The following is a 16,040-nucleotide window of genomic DNA, read 5'->3' on the forward strand; positions in this document are numbered from 1 at the left end:
CTTTCTCCTCCTCCTTTATGAGGACCATTAAAAGACCCACATTTCTCTTGCTTCTTTGCTTCCTATTTGGGAGGGATGCTGTCTCTGAGGTTAACTAATTTATTTATTATATTTTCATAAGGTTACTAATGTTGACTTTTAGTACAATTAAAGGGTTCCTATCAAAATTTGAAATCTACTATGACCCATAAAAAAGAGATTAATCATTATATACACAAAAAGGGTGGGGAAGAATCAAGAAAAGGTTTATTAGTGGCCCAAAGTCCTAGAGCAGAGGTCCTGGGCAAAATCTGGCATGAAGCCTGTGTTTATACAGTCTTTGGGCTAAGAATGTTTTTACATTTTCAAAGAGTTGTGAGGAAAAAGAAAAAACAGACAAGAATATGCAATAGAGACAGTATGTGGTCTGCATAGCTTATTATTTACTATTTGGCTCTAACAGAAAACGTTCGCTGACTGTTCCCCTATACTGTCCTTCCTTTCCTGGCTTGATATATCACTGATCAGATTCATCTTCAGCTTATCAAACTGAGCTTACATTTCCTACTTACTCTATCTTTTTGGTCAAAAACACATTAACATTATTCCTCTGATTTTTTTTTTATAGCAACAGGCTTATTAAAAATTGTTTTGTTTTGTTTTGTTTCATTTGACATGGGGGTCTCGCTATGTTGTCCAGGCTGGGTTTCAATTCCTGGGCTCAAGTAATCCTCTCACCTCAGCCTCTCAAGTAACTGGGACTACAGGTGCAGGCCACCATATTTGGTGGTGAATTTGTTTATTTATTTATTGCAGTAGGTAATTTTCTGATGTCATTCATGCACTCATATTTATTGAGTTCCTACAATATGCCAAGCACTGAGACATTTCTTAAGGTAAAATAAAGTGGTTACCAATAGAGTTACCAAATCCAGCACCTTAAGATACATTTCAAACAGATAACAAACTCATTTAAGTGTCTTTTTAAAAAATCTCTCTTATAGTAAATATGTGCTCTTGTTATTTTATAACTCAACAGCTTTGTTTGGTTCCTTTTTGTCTCCAGGACAAAATACAAATTAGTCAGCCTGACTGGCTATTAGAGCATTCCACAACTGTCTTTTTAATTTCTCCTCTCACTACTTCTCCACCTGGACTTAATACAAGATGAACTGGGCTATTCATTATTATCCAGACATAAGTTGTTCTTTCCAAAATTCATTCTGTCAAACATGTCAACCTCTCATCCTGGAAACATTTCAGATATTTTTACTAAGAATAAAAAGAGTTGGTAGAAAAGCTGTTGGGAAGGCATAGCTGCCACCTGAGGCAAACCATTCATATATACACCTTATCTAACATAGTGACAGTTTCATCCTTGCATATTAAACAATAGTCATCCTAGAACAGTGAACAAGGCTAATGTGCCAAGCCTGGTGCTATGAATGAAGCATAGTCCTTGTCCTCAGAAGACACCAAAGTTTAAAACCAAACATGGTAATTTAACTCTGGATCTCTCCATCCTCCTGTCCTCTTCATTCCCTCAGTCACTCATCCATTCATTTAGTAAACTTTCTTGGGCATGCACAGTTCACCAGGCTCAGTCTCAGTTCCTCGGCATATAAACCAACAATTACAGTACAAGTGCAATGACGGAAGAGTGCAAAGCACTCTGGGAGTGTGGAGGAGTGGCACATAATCAGGCAGAGCTGAGGGAGCAAGGGGTTTCCTGGAGGAAGGGACTCCGGAGTTTGGTTCCTAAAACTTTGAAGGAAATAGTCAGGCAAAGCATCACAAGGAAGCATCCAGACTAAATTTCTCTCCTAGGTTACTTCACCTATAGCTGCAAATATAATTGCTTTTCTGGAAGCACCACGCTTGCTCAGGAATGAGGGAAAATGTTATAGAAGGAATTAAGGTTATATTTCTTGATTTTCTTTTCACTGGACTACATGGCTTAACAACAGAGAATAATGTATCTTGCCCTATTGTATTTTTAGTCTTTTGCTGTAAGTAGTAAGTCCAAGTAAAATACGTGGCAATGGGATTATGGGATTCCTAAATTCATCCCCAGGATATTGCTAAATTGAGAACTAGTCATTTCAAGAAAGAAGAAAACATTGCAACTGTAAATAGACAGATAAAATGCAAGCTAATAAATTTCTTTAAACTTTTCCTTTGTGCTATTAGCATCATATGATATATCTCATATAATTGGAGACAGGCTATAGCTAAAAGTGTGGACTTTACAAAAAAGAAATTCCTAGGTTCAAACCCCAGCTCTGACAGCTTTTAGCTGTGTGAACTAGGCAAGTTATAATGGCTGAATAGTAGCCATCATATAAAAATACCAAATGTTCTTACTAATTTCTTTTTTTTTTTTTTTTGAGACACTTAGGTTGTTTCTCAATGGAGAGTATTAGTAATAAGACAATAATCAATATTATCATACTAAAATCTTTGTTCCCCTCTCTGACAGAATAAATTTTTTTAAATGGAATTTCTAGATTAGAATTTATATCTGTTAATAGTTTAATACCTCTAGGCCAGTTTCTTCATACATAAAATGAGATGGATGATGATACCCACTTCACTGGATCATTGTAAGAACTAAATAAATTAATAAGAGGGAAACTGCTTAAACAAGTGTTTGAAGCAGACTTTCTGTCCACTTTAAATCAATGACTAGTAGCTTCCTCCAGGGGGATTTTGCCAAGTTCCACAGCAAGTCATGTTTTTCAGGTCCTGGAATACTGCCAGTATGGAGGAAGAGGAATGGAATGTAGTCGGAGGATCACATCCAGGTCACTTTCGGGATTCCACATAGCTCCTTGGTGAATTTATACTGTAGTTATACTTCTCTTTATAACAGACATTTGCACAACCTAAGAGCTAAAGGAGTAGGGAAAATACAGCATCAAATCCACTTACCCCACACCATGTCCCATTCAAACGTTCACAATCATCTTTGCCAGTTTCTTTACTTAGTCCTTATCAGATAGTACCCATGAGGTTTCTTCTATCTTATCGAGCCAGTGACTGTACTGAATAACTCACCTCTTTTCATGTGTGAGCATTACTTATGCCCCAATTTCATTTTTACCTTCCTCTAAGCATAGATTCTTTATCTTTCTAATTCTGATATTATAAGCATTGAAATAATACATCTAATTTCTCTGGGAAATTATGAACAAATGAATAGGAGATATGAGAATCCTGAGATAAAGTTGGTCCTGCTTATTTTGGGGGATATTTTCTCATTGTTGTATCGGGGAAGATAATTCATCATTTGAGTGTGAACAATAGGGTCATACAGCTGTTATCTAAAATGCCACAGGATTTATCTAGCATCACTTGTAAAAACAGAAATCTATATGGCCAGCTCTGCAGTACGAAACACATCACACTGGATGTTCTACCCAATGATGGTAAGATCCCATAGGGGAAATTAAATGCCATGAAATGGCCTTAATCATGGGAATTAAGAAAATTGTTTTTCACAAACTACATAGCAGAATCAAAACTATGGTAGGAAGGAGAGAGAATAGCATCTAAAAGGCATAGGATGAGGTCAGAGATCTGAAGGCACTTTATGGGTGTGGTGGTTAATTTTATGTGTCAACTTGACTGGGCTAAGGGATGCCCAGGTAGCTGCTGAAACATTATTTCTGGGTGTGCCTGTAAGAGTATCTCTAGAAGAGATTAGCATTTTGAATTGTTAGACTAAGTATAGAAACTTAGTCTCCAATCCAATGAGGGCTCAAATAGAACATAAGGCAGAGAAAGACCAATTTTCCTCTTTCCAGTCTTTATGAACTGAGACATTCATCTCCTCCTGCCCTTGGACATTGAAGTTCCTGGTTCTCACGCCTTTGTGCCTTTGGATTCCAGGACTTACACCAGTCCCCCATCACACCCCCCACCCTGGTTCAATTACAACAGAATTGCCTTGTGACAAAGTCACTGGGGGCGGAGGAGTATAAAGTCAGTGTTTGTGTGTATGCCATCTTTGTCATATGTGTCTCTTACACAGAGAATTGAAGTGACTGTGGAAATATGCCCCTGAAATAACAAGAAAGATCACAGGATGCTACACAGGCAAGAGTAGCAAATTCAGGAATACTGTAAATACCAGGATTCTTCTATACATGTACAGATGGCCCTTGACTTACTTTTTTTTGATTTTATGATGTTACAGAAGTGAAACGCATTCAGAAGAAACCATACTTCAAGTACCCATACAAACACTGTTTTTCATTTTCAGTACAGTATTCAACAAATTGCGTGAGATATTTGTTACCTTACTAAAAACAGTATTTGAGAGATGATTTTGCCCAACTAATCATTTATATCATAGGCTAGTATAAATGTTCTGAGCACATTTAAAGTAGGGTAGGCTAGGTGTATTAAATCCATTTTCCTCTTACGATATTTTCAACTTATGATGGGTTTATCAGGATGTAACCTCACTTTAAGTCAAAAAGCAGCTGTATAGCTTTATATCCTGCTTTTCTCTTCAAATATTTTATATAGGAATTCCCACATATTATTAAACATTCTTTGAATATGTGGTTTATAATGGCTGAATAGTAGCCATCATATAAAAATACCAAATGTTCGTAATCATTTCCTTTTATGAGACACTTAGACTGTTTCCTACTGGGGAGTATTAATTTTAAGACTATGATAAATATTGTCATATCAAAATCATTTTGTGCATCTCTGACAGGACAAATTTTTTAAAAATGGAATTGCTAGGTTATAATGTGTACTATTTAAATTATTTAATTCTAACAACAAACTCTATTTCAAAAACTAGATACTAGAAAAAACACAACTGACTCTAGATAAGTCTAAAATGTATCTGGCAGAAGCAGACGTGTTAGACAGAAATAGATTAGCCAAAAAAAGTTTACAATGCCATGGGGTAGCAGTTAATGTGATTTGCAGAGGAAAAGAAGAGTGTAGGCCATTCTGGTGAGTCAATTAATTGTAAACAGATTTAAAAAGCTTCTGCTGCCTTCAGGTCTATAACCCTATCAAGTCATTTAGGCTTTCTAAACCTCAATTTGCTCATTTTGAAAACTGGAGACATTTCCCATGTTCATGCACCAGAATACTTAATATTATAAGCTTGAATGTTCTCCCTAAATTGGTATGTAGATCTGCTGTCAACCCAATCACATGCCAGACCAGCATTTTTATAGAAAAAGAATAGAAAAAGGATCATAGAAAAGCTGATTTTAACATTTATATGAAAAGACAAAGGACCTAGAATAGTCAAAACAATTTTGAGAAAGAGCAATGTTGGAGAACTCACACTACCTCACCTCAAGACTTATTACAAAGCTTTGGTAATCAAGACAGTGTAGTAATGACAAGAAGATAGACAAACAGGTCAATGAGCTAGAATTGAGAGGCCGGAAATAGATCCATGCTTATAAAGCAAATTGTTTATGATAAAGGAACCAAAGCAATTTAAAGCAAAGAAAATACCTTTTAACAAATGGTACCGAACAATTGGCTATCCATAAAAAAATTTTTTTTTAAACTTAGACTCCTATCTGCACTTAAACTCTATTTCACACCACACACAAGAACTAATGTTAAATGGCGGAAAGATCTGTGGATAGGAGTTTGAGAACCTTGAAAGATAGTCTATAGGAATAAGCATCTGCCCTCAGGCATTAGACCCTCACTTACCCTTAAATGTATCAGGATAACTTAGCCTAGGCTAGGACCTGGCCTTCGGTCCTTCCACTCTATTTATTAAAACATTTAAAGAGAAACCTAAATTAAAAATCAAAAATAATAGTGCAATTTAAAACTACCTCAAAAGATCCAAAAATCTTTAAGATATACCATTTGAAACAAAAGTGTTAAAAGAGATAGAACAAGAATTTTATGTAAACATGATAAATATACTTAAAGAGATGTAACAAGCTATTAGTAATAATAAGAATAAAAAATCATTAAAAATGAAAATATACGAGGTATAATAACTGAAAAACTACACCAAAGATGGGATAAAGAAAGGAAGGAATAGCTAAAGAATAAATTTGTGAATTAGAAAATCAGACAAAGAGGCAATCTCTCAGCAATCAGAAGAATAAAGAGATAGAAGATATACAAGTAAGCATATTCCTCCCTGTTCCCATTATGTAGTATCAACCCTCTCCCCTCAAGAAAAGCAAGTTACTTACCCCAACATTACTATAACTCCCTTCTGATCCACTGGCATGAGGAGTCCAAGGTGGCCAGGTGGTAGACCCAGCTTCAAATTCAGTAGAATCCTCACTTCGCTGGTGGAGACATAGTCCTTACTGGGAACGATGTTCTCTAACCTAACAGAGCCTAAGGTTAGAAGATAGGAAGAACAAATTTCACAAATAGGTCACTGGGGATGATCATGTAGGGATCACTCCTATTTCCTTGGTTACCAGACCTGTGTTTTCTAGCCATTAAGGACAGAGCACCATATATCAGTCCTTATTTCAATGCATATACCCCCAAACTGAGGACCATGCTCTAACCTTCAGATTGTGTTCTCGGAGAGGGCCACTTAACTGAGCCTTTAAGTCCACTGCATCATTCAGCTAGCCAGCTGCTTCTGGGTGATGGGATATATGGTGGAACCAGTGAATCCTGTAATCATTGCTCTATGTCCTTTGCAGCAAAATTGGTCCCTTATCTGAGGAAATGTTGTGAGAACCCATATTGATAGATCAGGCATGCTGAAGTGTTGATTCATATTTGGTGTAGATGTAACCTCTGGTAAGGACAAATTGCTGCTGTTTTCCTCAACTGAGGGGTTAGCATCAGTCTCTGAGGCTGACATTCAGCACTGGCTAGATAAGCTCTTTGTGAACTGAATCCCATTCTGTTAGGTGTTTGCATACTTCTATTCCTGCCACCATTGAATGCCAACTTGCACTGGTACTGCAATAACCAGGAAGAAATGTTGGCTGACATCCACAGGTTTACTCATCTTGTCCACCTGATGGTTGAGATCCCCTTCTGCAACAGAGGCTTGCTGAGCATCACCACAAGACAGACAGATCTGCATACTGATGCCCACCATCTATAGGGCCCACATATCTCTTTCCCCTGCTTCCTTGTCCTCACTCTTCCCATTCTGGTCCTTTCAGGCCCTGAACAAACTAGCCAAATCATTCACCACTACCTATTTCTACCTAAGGTCACTTTTCCTTCCATACAAAGTGGACAATCAAGTGTGCTGCTCAAAGTTCTGCCCAAAGCTCTATACAGAGATTTTATACAAGTGATAAAGAAGATTATGGGAGCTAGCCCAAAACCCCTCCCAAGACAGTCCTGTGACCACCATTGTTCCGCTCTAAACTAATACTATTTCTTCAAAGCATTCATTAGTAGTGGAATCTCCTAAAAGAAAAGAGCCCATAGCAGCTTAAAGGGAAGTGAAAACAGGGCGAACTGGGAAGGCAGAATGTTATTGAGCATTCAGACATTGAGAGAATAACTCCTCCCCCAAACAAAAATGAGACCTTCATAAAGCATCAATTTAGTGTTTGATTAAATACAAGTTTGTTCCATTTGTAATGATTTCATGTGCATTTATGTCATCTCTCTAAGCAGTGTTTCCATCCCTTTGGAGTCAGCAAGTATATCTTACGCCTCCCTGTATCCAGCTTTCTCCATTCCCATTACAGGGCTAGGATCACAGCAGCTACTTACCTTAGTTTTAAATAGTGTGGAATTGACTGATCCTCACTTAGGCAGTCCAGGGCTCTCACTCTCAGTTCTGTCACGATTGTGCTGCCTTGACTATTGACGCCCATGCTTCCTCCTATAAACCACCCTTCCAGGTTTTCAAATCCCTACTCATGAACCTTTCTACCTTTTATTTCAATACTGAGTAGCCATCCTCAACCAAGGTCATTTTAATTCCAAGGTCTATGTCCACCACGGGGGTGCCCATCTCTGGATGGCAACTCCAGTCTTGTTTGCTTGTCTCTCTCACACCATTTCTGTTTACTGACTGTTGAAGGAAGAGGCTGTGAGAGCTCCCTATCCCCACATACCCTGATAACAGAAATGAGTTATTCCACTGGCTGGCAAAATACTAAATCTTCCCTTCATGGATCCAAAACTGGGCTTAGTTACTCCTCTACTGTGCCCTCCACTGTTCTGATTCCACCATTGAGGACCTCCTGGAGAAATCTGGAATCCCTGACTCTGATGTGAAGTTCACAGACTACTTGTCAGTAACCCCCAGGGCATGGTTTCTATGGACCTAAGTTTGTGTCAGTCTGAAGATCAAGCTTGTCCCCAGAATGTCTCTCTTGTGTCCCCCCTTTGGGTCTTACTGAGGTTAATGAGCAGTCTAGTTCTGCTTTTTACTAGTTGAGTGATCTTCAGTGAGTTAATCTCTCTGGGATTTTCTTTCCTGAGCTGGCATAGGAAAAGACTCATTTGCATTTCACAGGGTTATAATAAGAACTAAGTGATATAAGGAGTATGTGTCGCTCGGCACAGTGTCTGCTATTTGGTTAATTAATAGTTATTAATTAATTAATTCATAAGTATTGTTATTATAATAAGCATTGTTATTATAATTCTAGCAACATTGTTATTTACTCCATTTCATACTATAATACCTTCACCACCCATACAGACAGACCATTTTTCTAGCTTTGCAATTGTCTCTCTGACACCCATCTCTTTTCTACTCTTCCTACTCCTACATACAGTTGCTTAGTGGAGTTGATTTGTTATCATATTTTTTTCAATGAAATTATACTACACACTCTGGCAAGTTTTGAAATGCCCCTCCATCTTTTTCCCTTGTCTTGCACACCATCCCCTTCACTATTCACTTTGTGATTAACAAAATAGTGCAAACAAACTTAGAGCATATGACAATGATGTCACCTCTCTAAATGACCAGAAAGTATACATCCATTCACACTAACATGTCTATTTTTTCTGACTCACAGGGCTGTGTTTTAATGACAGGTTCATATCCCAAAATTGGGGTAACACCAAAAACACAACCTAATAAGCTATGCCACACAGTGCATTAGGAATAGGCTAATGGATGTTGCCAAGAAGAAACAAGAGGAGAAATGCTCTCTGCCTCTCGATATGCACTAAACAAAAAGCCAAGGTACTTTGCATTTTTCAGTAGAAAGGTCATAAGAATGGGTTAGCCCGGGTATGGTATGACAATGGTAGTTCCTACCAAAGGAGATAGTCAAAGAAGCAATGTTAATTTCAATATCAATTACACATTGATATTAAATAAATGCAAGGTGCTAAACTACTGTGCTACCTCGCACCACTTGTGGTTCAGAAATTATCTTCATGGCTTTGGTCATGTCATGCCCCTCCTCAAGAACCTTCAACTGCCCCCCACTGCCCACAGGACTGACGCCAAATTCCTCAGTTTTCCTAGGCCCTCCACAAGCACGCCTGGGCCCTCTCACCAGGTACACGTTCTTACAGTCTTCTCTGTTTCATCTACTTCGTTGAAATCCCACCATCTTCCAAGGCTCTGCTTCAACATCAGACTCTCCATTCCCACCTTTGTGGTGGAATACCCATGTCTTCTTCAGTCAGAGCTAATTTCTCTGTCCCATGCATTTCTATAACACTTTTGTTTGTTCCTCTCTTGTAGAACTTATTCTATTTCTCCCTGATTTCAAATGTTTAGATATGCAGCTTTGGTTAAGCCACTAATTCTCACTGAGCATAGTGCGTGTCCATGAGAAATGAACTCAGTAATGCTGTTGACTGTCTTCAAAATGGATTTCAAAAACTAGCAAGCACAATACGAGTGTAAAATAGAATCATGACTCAATTTTTACCCTATGAATAAATGGACATTTTCAGTGATTCCACAGATGATCATTCTCAGTTACATCACTTGGTTTAAACAGGCCAATGAGGCCTTAAAATGGCCAGTTAACCCTGAATCGTATAATTCAAATCAATAAATTTATATCAAATGAATCACATTTCATTTTATGTTAAGCAAATCACAAATAAACCTGTTTTGTTTTTTTTAAAACAATAACAGGTTAAAATCCCACCTACTCGGAAGGCTAAGGCAGGAAAATCACTTGAACCCAGGAGGCAGAGGTTGCCGTAAGCCAAGATCTCACCAGTGTACTCCAGCCTGGGCTAACAGAGGGAGACTCCATCTCAAAAATAAAATAACAGGTTAAATCAGCCTCTTATTTTAAAACAGCCCCATCACCATGACTAGCACAGCTAACTCTGGCCAAAGAACCCCAACATGTAACGTCCCAGCACGAACAGATGAGTAGATCAGCATAAATCTTTTCACACTGAATGGATTTTCCTACAAAATAGGGTTCTCATTGGAAAGCAGAGAAGTATATAGGACAGGAGATTGCCCAAGCAAGGTGTGGGAGGATGGAGTCCTTTGTGGAATCAGACAACAGGTGACAACACGTGTGGAGGAGTGAGGATGAAAGTGACTAGAAGAATAGCAAAGCTCTCATGGATGTTATACATTATATGCATTTACGAGATGAAAGGCTATTCAAAATTTTACAAAGGTCAAATCAGAGCACCTTCATAAGCCAGGTTCCTCTGTTTCCTATGACTTCGTACTTCCCTACAGTGTTTTGCTGCTTAATGATGGGCAAAGAACAGGACTAGCTTTGAGCAAATTATGAGGGATGCCAGAATGGAGTTTACTTCCCTTCCTTTTTCTGTTTTCACTTTCCTCTAGAGCTGTCCCCTCTATTTACTAACCTTTAAAAGACAATACCCACCTGCATTCTTCTAAGGGCTTTTCTCCCCAACCAATTATGCAAATTGGAGCAAATCAGACAACCTTAGTCATACATGTGTACATAAATAGCTAATAAATGTGCATATGACATCGCTCCTAGGAGAAAAGCCTTGAGGCTAAGAGATTAATTTCCAATTATGAAATTGCAACCATCCACGAATTGGGCAGAGAGAACCCTCCTATGACGTTACCCCGCCCCTTCGCTGCCAAGAACGCCTTAAAGTTATAAAGCAGTTGCTGCCTGGTTGGCTTGTTCATGAAGATTCATACTTACCAAAGAATTCCTTGGTGCAACCTTAAGCTACAAAATTGTTGCGAAGAATACTTACATTTACATCTTAAATGCAAATACCTAGAGTGGAAACATGTATTTTTGATTTGGATGGAGGACAATATTTTTAGGTCCTCCCCTGCTGTTAGTAAATTTACAGAATTACAATACCCATAAGGAGCCAATAATTTTTTAAATACTGATGTTAAACTGAGTATGTTCAGGCACCTAAGGGGTGTTACGTGCTTTACAAAGAACTGAGAATGTGGTTTTAACAAAATGTTTTCACCCGGGACACCACAAACGCATGTGCAGTTTCATATTTGGCTCCTGAGAATATGTCTTACAAAATAGGCCTCAAACCAAATGCCAAAAGACGACTGTCTCTCCTGCTATATTACTTCATCCTACACTGAGTTAGTTATTCAACAAATGACATTCAGTTATAGCCTAGAAAATATTTGTAGTAGAGACAGGGTTTCACCATGTTGGCCAGGCTGGTCTCGAACTCCTGACCTTGTGATCTGCAAAATATAAAACTTAGCCTAGTGTGGTGGTGCCTGTCTGTAATCCCAGCTACTCGGGAAGCTGAGGCAGGAGAATTGCTTGACTCGAGAGGCGGAGGTTGCAGTGACCCAAGATCACACCACTGCACTCCAGCCTGGGTGGTGACAGAGCAAGACTCTATCTCAAAAAAAAAAAAAAAAAAAAAAAGAAAGAAAGAAAGAAAGAAAGAAAAGAAAAAGAAAATTAATAGTTTTGCCTTGTTTTGGTTTTGCTTCATCGTTTCCTGACTTCATTCATGAGGCAAAAGGAATGACAGCCAGCAGAGCAGGCCCCGTGGAGCTCCGGCACTTGCAAGCACTCACATCCTGCAGGAAGAACTGGTATGCACCTGTACACACAGGAAAAGGCCACTGAGAGTCAAACACCACTAGCACTAATTCGTGAACTTTGGTGAGGTGTGAGGGATTATCGCAGGGTAGGGTTTCTTATTGTTGCTGCTGTTTACTGAGGTATAATTTCCACACAGTAAAATTAAACATTTTTAGGCACACAGTTCTCTGAATTTTGACAAACTTAGTGATGTGAGTACAAAAGCAATCAAAATTCTACCACAAAAAAAAAATTCTTTGTGCCCCTTTCTAGCCAATCCCCTCCCCTCACCCCCAGTCCTTGGCAACTGCTGATCTGGTTTCTATTTCCATTGTTTTTCCCTTTCTAGAATATTATATAAACGGAATCATACAGTGTATGACCACTTGTGTCTGGCTTCGTTCACCTAGAAAAATGCTTTTGAGATTCTCCATGTTGTTTCATGCATCAGTTCTGTATTCCTTCTTATTGCCAAACAGTATTGCATTTACAGACACACACTACAATTTGTTTATTCACTAGTTGAGGGACATTGGTTTCTAGCTTTTCATGATTATGAATAAAGCTGCTGTAAAAACTTGTTGATAGGTTTTTCAGTGGACATCTGTCTTTGTTTCTCTTAGATAAATACCCAGGAGTGAGATTGCTGGATTGCATGTTTTGTGTAAATTTAACTTTATAAGAAACTTCAAAACTGACTTCCATAGTGGAAGTCTAGTCCCACCAGTAGTGTATGATAGTCCAGCAACGTATTATAGCTCTGAATCCTTGTCAGTATCAGATGTTGTCAGTTACCTTGATTTGAGCCATTTTATTAGTAATCCATGAACTTTCGATCTAGGCTGGGCCATAAAATTAAACTTTCTGCTAGCTATGTGTACTTGGTTGAATAAGCGTCCTTCCAAAATACACATTCACCTGGAACCTCAGAATGTGATCTTATTTGGAAGTAGGATCTTTGCATATGTAATTAAATTTAGATGAAGGCATACTGGGTTGAAGAGGGCCTTAATCCCAATGACCAGTGTCCTTATAAGTAGGCCATGTGACACAGGGACACACAGAAGACAGCATCCTGTGACAGTAGAGGCAGAGATTGGAGCTATGCTGCAGCAAGCCAAGGAATACCAGAATCCCCAGCAGCCATTAGGGCCAAGCAAGGATTCTTCCTCAGTCTCGGAGAGAGCGTGGCCCTGAATACATCTTGATTTCAGACTTCTGGCCTCCAGAGCTATGTGAGAATACATTTCTGTTTGTTTTAAGTCACCCAGTTTGTGATAATTTGTTAGGGCAGCCCTAGAACTAAAACCCTATGATACAATTTACAGAATATAACAATACAAATAGGTTTATATTTGACTCATATGAAGCTTTCTGAGGATAAAAGCATAATAATTGTTTGTATAAAATTCATTCTAATTAGTTCAAGCATATTACTAGGAGCCTAATTTACTAATATGCATACAAATTCTTGGGCTAAGTTTTTGGCTATTCTATAATTCAACATTTCACTCATTGGACTGAACTTCTGCTAATGAGCCAAGATTAGTGAAGACCACTGTTTATCGTGAATTAAGAGCAGTGCAGAAGCACAATCCCAGTGGTTCCTATCTGTGGCCATTGAATATGTGAGACCCACATTTTGCAGAACGTTCTACAAAGAATTAGGAGATGAACTGTCTTTTAGTTTAGTCATTTGTGGTGTAATGTACTGGAATGCACCTTTAAAGATTTTTAATTGTAAAATTATGTGTTTATCTTCCCTACCATGATGTCTAGTTCTGAAAACCAAGACTTCTCTGGTAGAGACAGTTTTGGTTGTTTCATGAAGAACAGATCATATTTCAGTTTTAGCACAAAGCTCTTCTAGCCCCTGATGAAGAAAATTATCCAGCTCTCAACCCCTATTAGACTTCCTTGGGCAGGCAGAGGGATCTCCCTCCCCAACCGACCCCAAAACCTTTGAAAGAAAGAAGTTGGTTCTTCTGTTACACTATTATCCAATTATAAACCTACTAATTCAATAACAGAGAATAAAAGAATAGTTACAGTCAATAGCATGTTGTGGTTTCTGCTACTAAAACTTTCTGAAAACCTATTGCAAATAGATACTGAGGCAATAGTAACACAGGAGGGCAGGTGCAGATGTGGGAGCAGGAATCCCACATTTTTACATTCATTCCTCTATACTATGTAAACCAGACTTTCTCCCCGTGAACAACATAAGGTAATAACAAGCCTACCAGGTGAACATTAGATGTCATTATATGGACTTCTGGGAGGAGTCTGGCACTCACTGAGCCTCTTATGAGCACTTTTCTGTGTTGTGCACTGTGGTTACCAGCTGTACCACGCCTATTTCACAGGAATAGCTGGTGAATACAATCATGACTTCCATAAAATTTGCAGAGCAAAGCAGGCTGTCATCCAAACAGAGTCCAAAAATGTTCAGTGATCCGAACAAAAGTCCGGCCCATTTTCACCACTCCCGCTCTGATAAGCATTCATTGTCCTTTGAGTGTTTTGGGAGAGCACAGAGTTGACCTATTTTGGGGGACAAGGACTTATAAGATTGGACCACTCTGTTCCAAGTTTGGGCAATTTCAAAGGATAGGGCTTTGGGGAATTGGAACAACTTGTTCAACTTCATTGTCTTTGGGTCTCACTAAACATAGAAACCAGCCTCCCTCTTAATCCCCATCCCACGTGTTGAAAACCATAAACTCAAGTTACCACGAATAAAAGGCCATGGAAGAGTGCCCAGATGCCCTTTGGGATGGGATGACCCAGTTAGGAGGTAGCAATGTTTGGGGTTGAGATTGTCCCTCTATTAGAAGCAGACAGAGAAAAAGCTATGACCAAAATGTTTGCATGGTTTAATTAAATATCAACAGAAATCTCTATTCACTTTAAAGCTCCAGCGCACCAGACAAGGGATCCAGGCAGGAGCCAAAACCACCGTTGCAGATATGCTCCCAGTTTCACCAGCTAATTAGATGTTAAACTTACATTGTAACAATCAACCTGATATTATTGCCTACTGCAGATAGAACTAGAATTGTAATTAGGTCAGAATTCTAGCTGGGATTGTGTAGGTGGACAAATTATTTCAGGATATTTTGATATCACTGCTATAATTTATGGTAAAGACAGTTGGGATCACACTGGCAAACTAAGTACCTGCCTATACTACCTCAGGCCTAAAAATGCCATTGATTACCCCCCAAAAACTGAGAAACTATCTACTACAGGACGGAAAAAGACAAAACAGGGGCACTAACACACCAGAAGCACTGAAGGCTTTCTGAAAGAGTAATCAGGCCTGATGTTTGTAGTTTTAATGTTTATTTTGCAAACAAAGGTAGAAACAGAGTCTGGAGCTCAGATGCCACCACCAGAAAGGGTAGCTGTTCAGCCTCTCTCCTGTGCAAATTAACCTAATCCTGAACCTGACTTGGGTTAATTCGCACAATTTCAGGTACCATGCTAGGTATACCACAAATATACCTCAGGGACCTCAATTGCAAAAACCTGGACCACAAACGTTGGGGCTGCAGAGTTAACTAGGTTAATAAATTCTTTCTGAGGTAAAGCAGGTAACACCCACCAAAAAAAAGAATGAAACTTCATTGTCCCATTGGCGTCCTCTGGTGTGCAGGTGTTCTTCAGAGTAAAATCCATGGTGTGCCCCATCGCCGATTCCTGACAAGGAGGGAGGCGGGGGGCGGGGGGCGGGGGGCGGGGGGCGGGGGGCAGGGGGCGGCGGACGGAAAAAAACCTGAGATAAGAAATCAGAGAATACAAGGCTCTTTTAAACAAAAAACAGTGAATGTTAGAGTACACCCACCATTGGGGTAGCACGTAATAATCTCTCAGCATCACTGACTCCAGCACAGCTGGTCCCCTGGAAGAGGCAAGTTGCAGGAAGGTTTTGTGTGTGACCAAGCAATTGGCCACCCCACGCCTTCAGCCTCCCAGCTGAGTCCTGGCCCCCGCGGGTCCCCTCCCCCTCCATCCTCCAAACCCAGGCAGCGCCCGCCCCTGCCCCAGCTGATTGATAGGCCGTGCAGCTACTCCTGGGAGCCCGGCTTTCGTGCGCAACCCGGGCAGAGG

The 16,040-nt window shown here is 39.4% G+C and overlaps 1 pseudogene; it reads right to left on the minus strand.

Annotated features, from left to right (window-relative positions):
* Nucleotides 1-15,907, minus strand: part of LOC139363397 (actin, cytoplasmic 1-like) — a 34,585-nt pseudogene extending 18,678 nt beyond the window's left edge.
* Nucleotides 15,908-16,040: the final 133 nt, after the last annotated feature.

This window comes from Macaca nemestrina, chromosome 5, assembly GCF_043159975.1.
Source record: "Macaca nemestrina isolate mMacNem1 chromosome 5, mMacNem.hap1, whole genome shotgun sequence".
In the NCBI taxonomy this organism is placed as follows: Eukaryota; Metazoa; Chordata; class Mammalia; order Primates; family Cercopithecidae; genus Macaca; species Macaca nemestrina.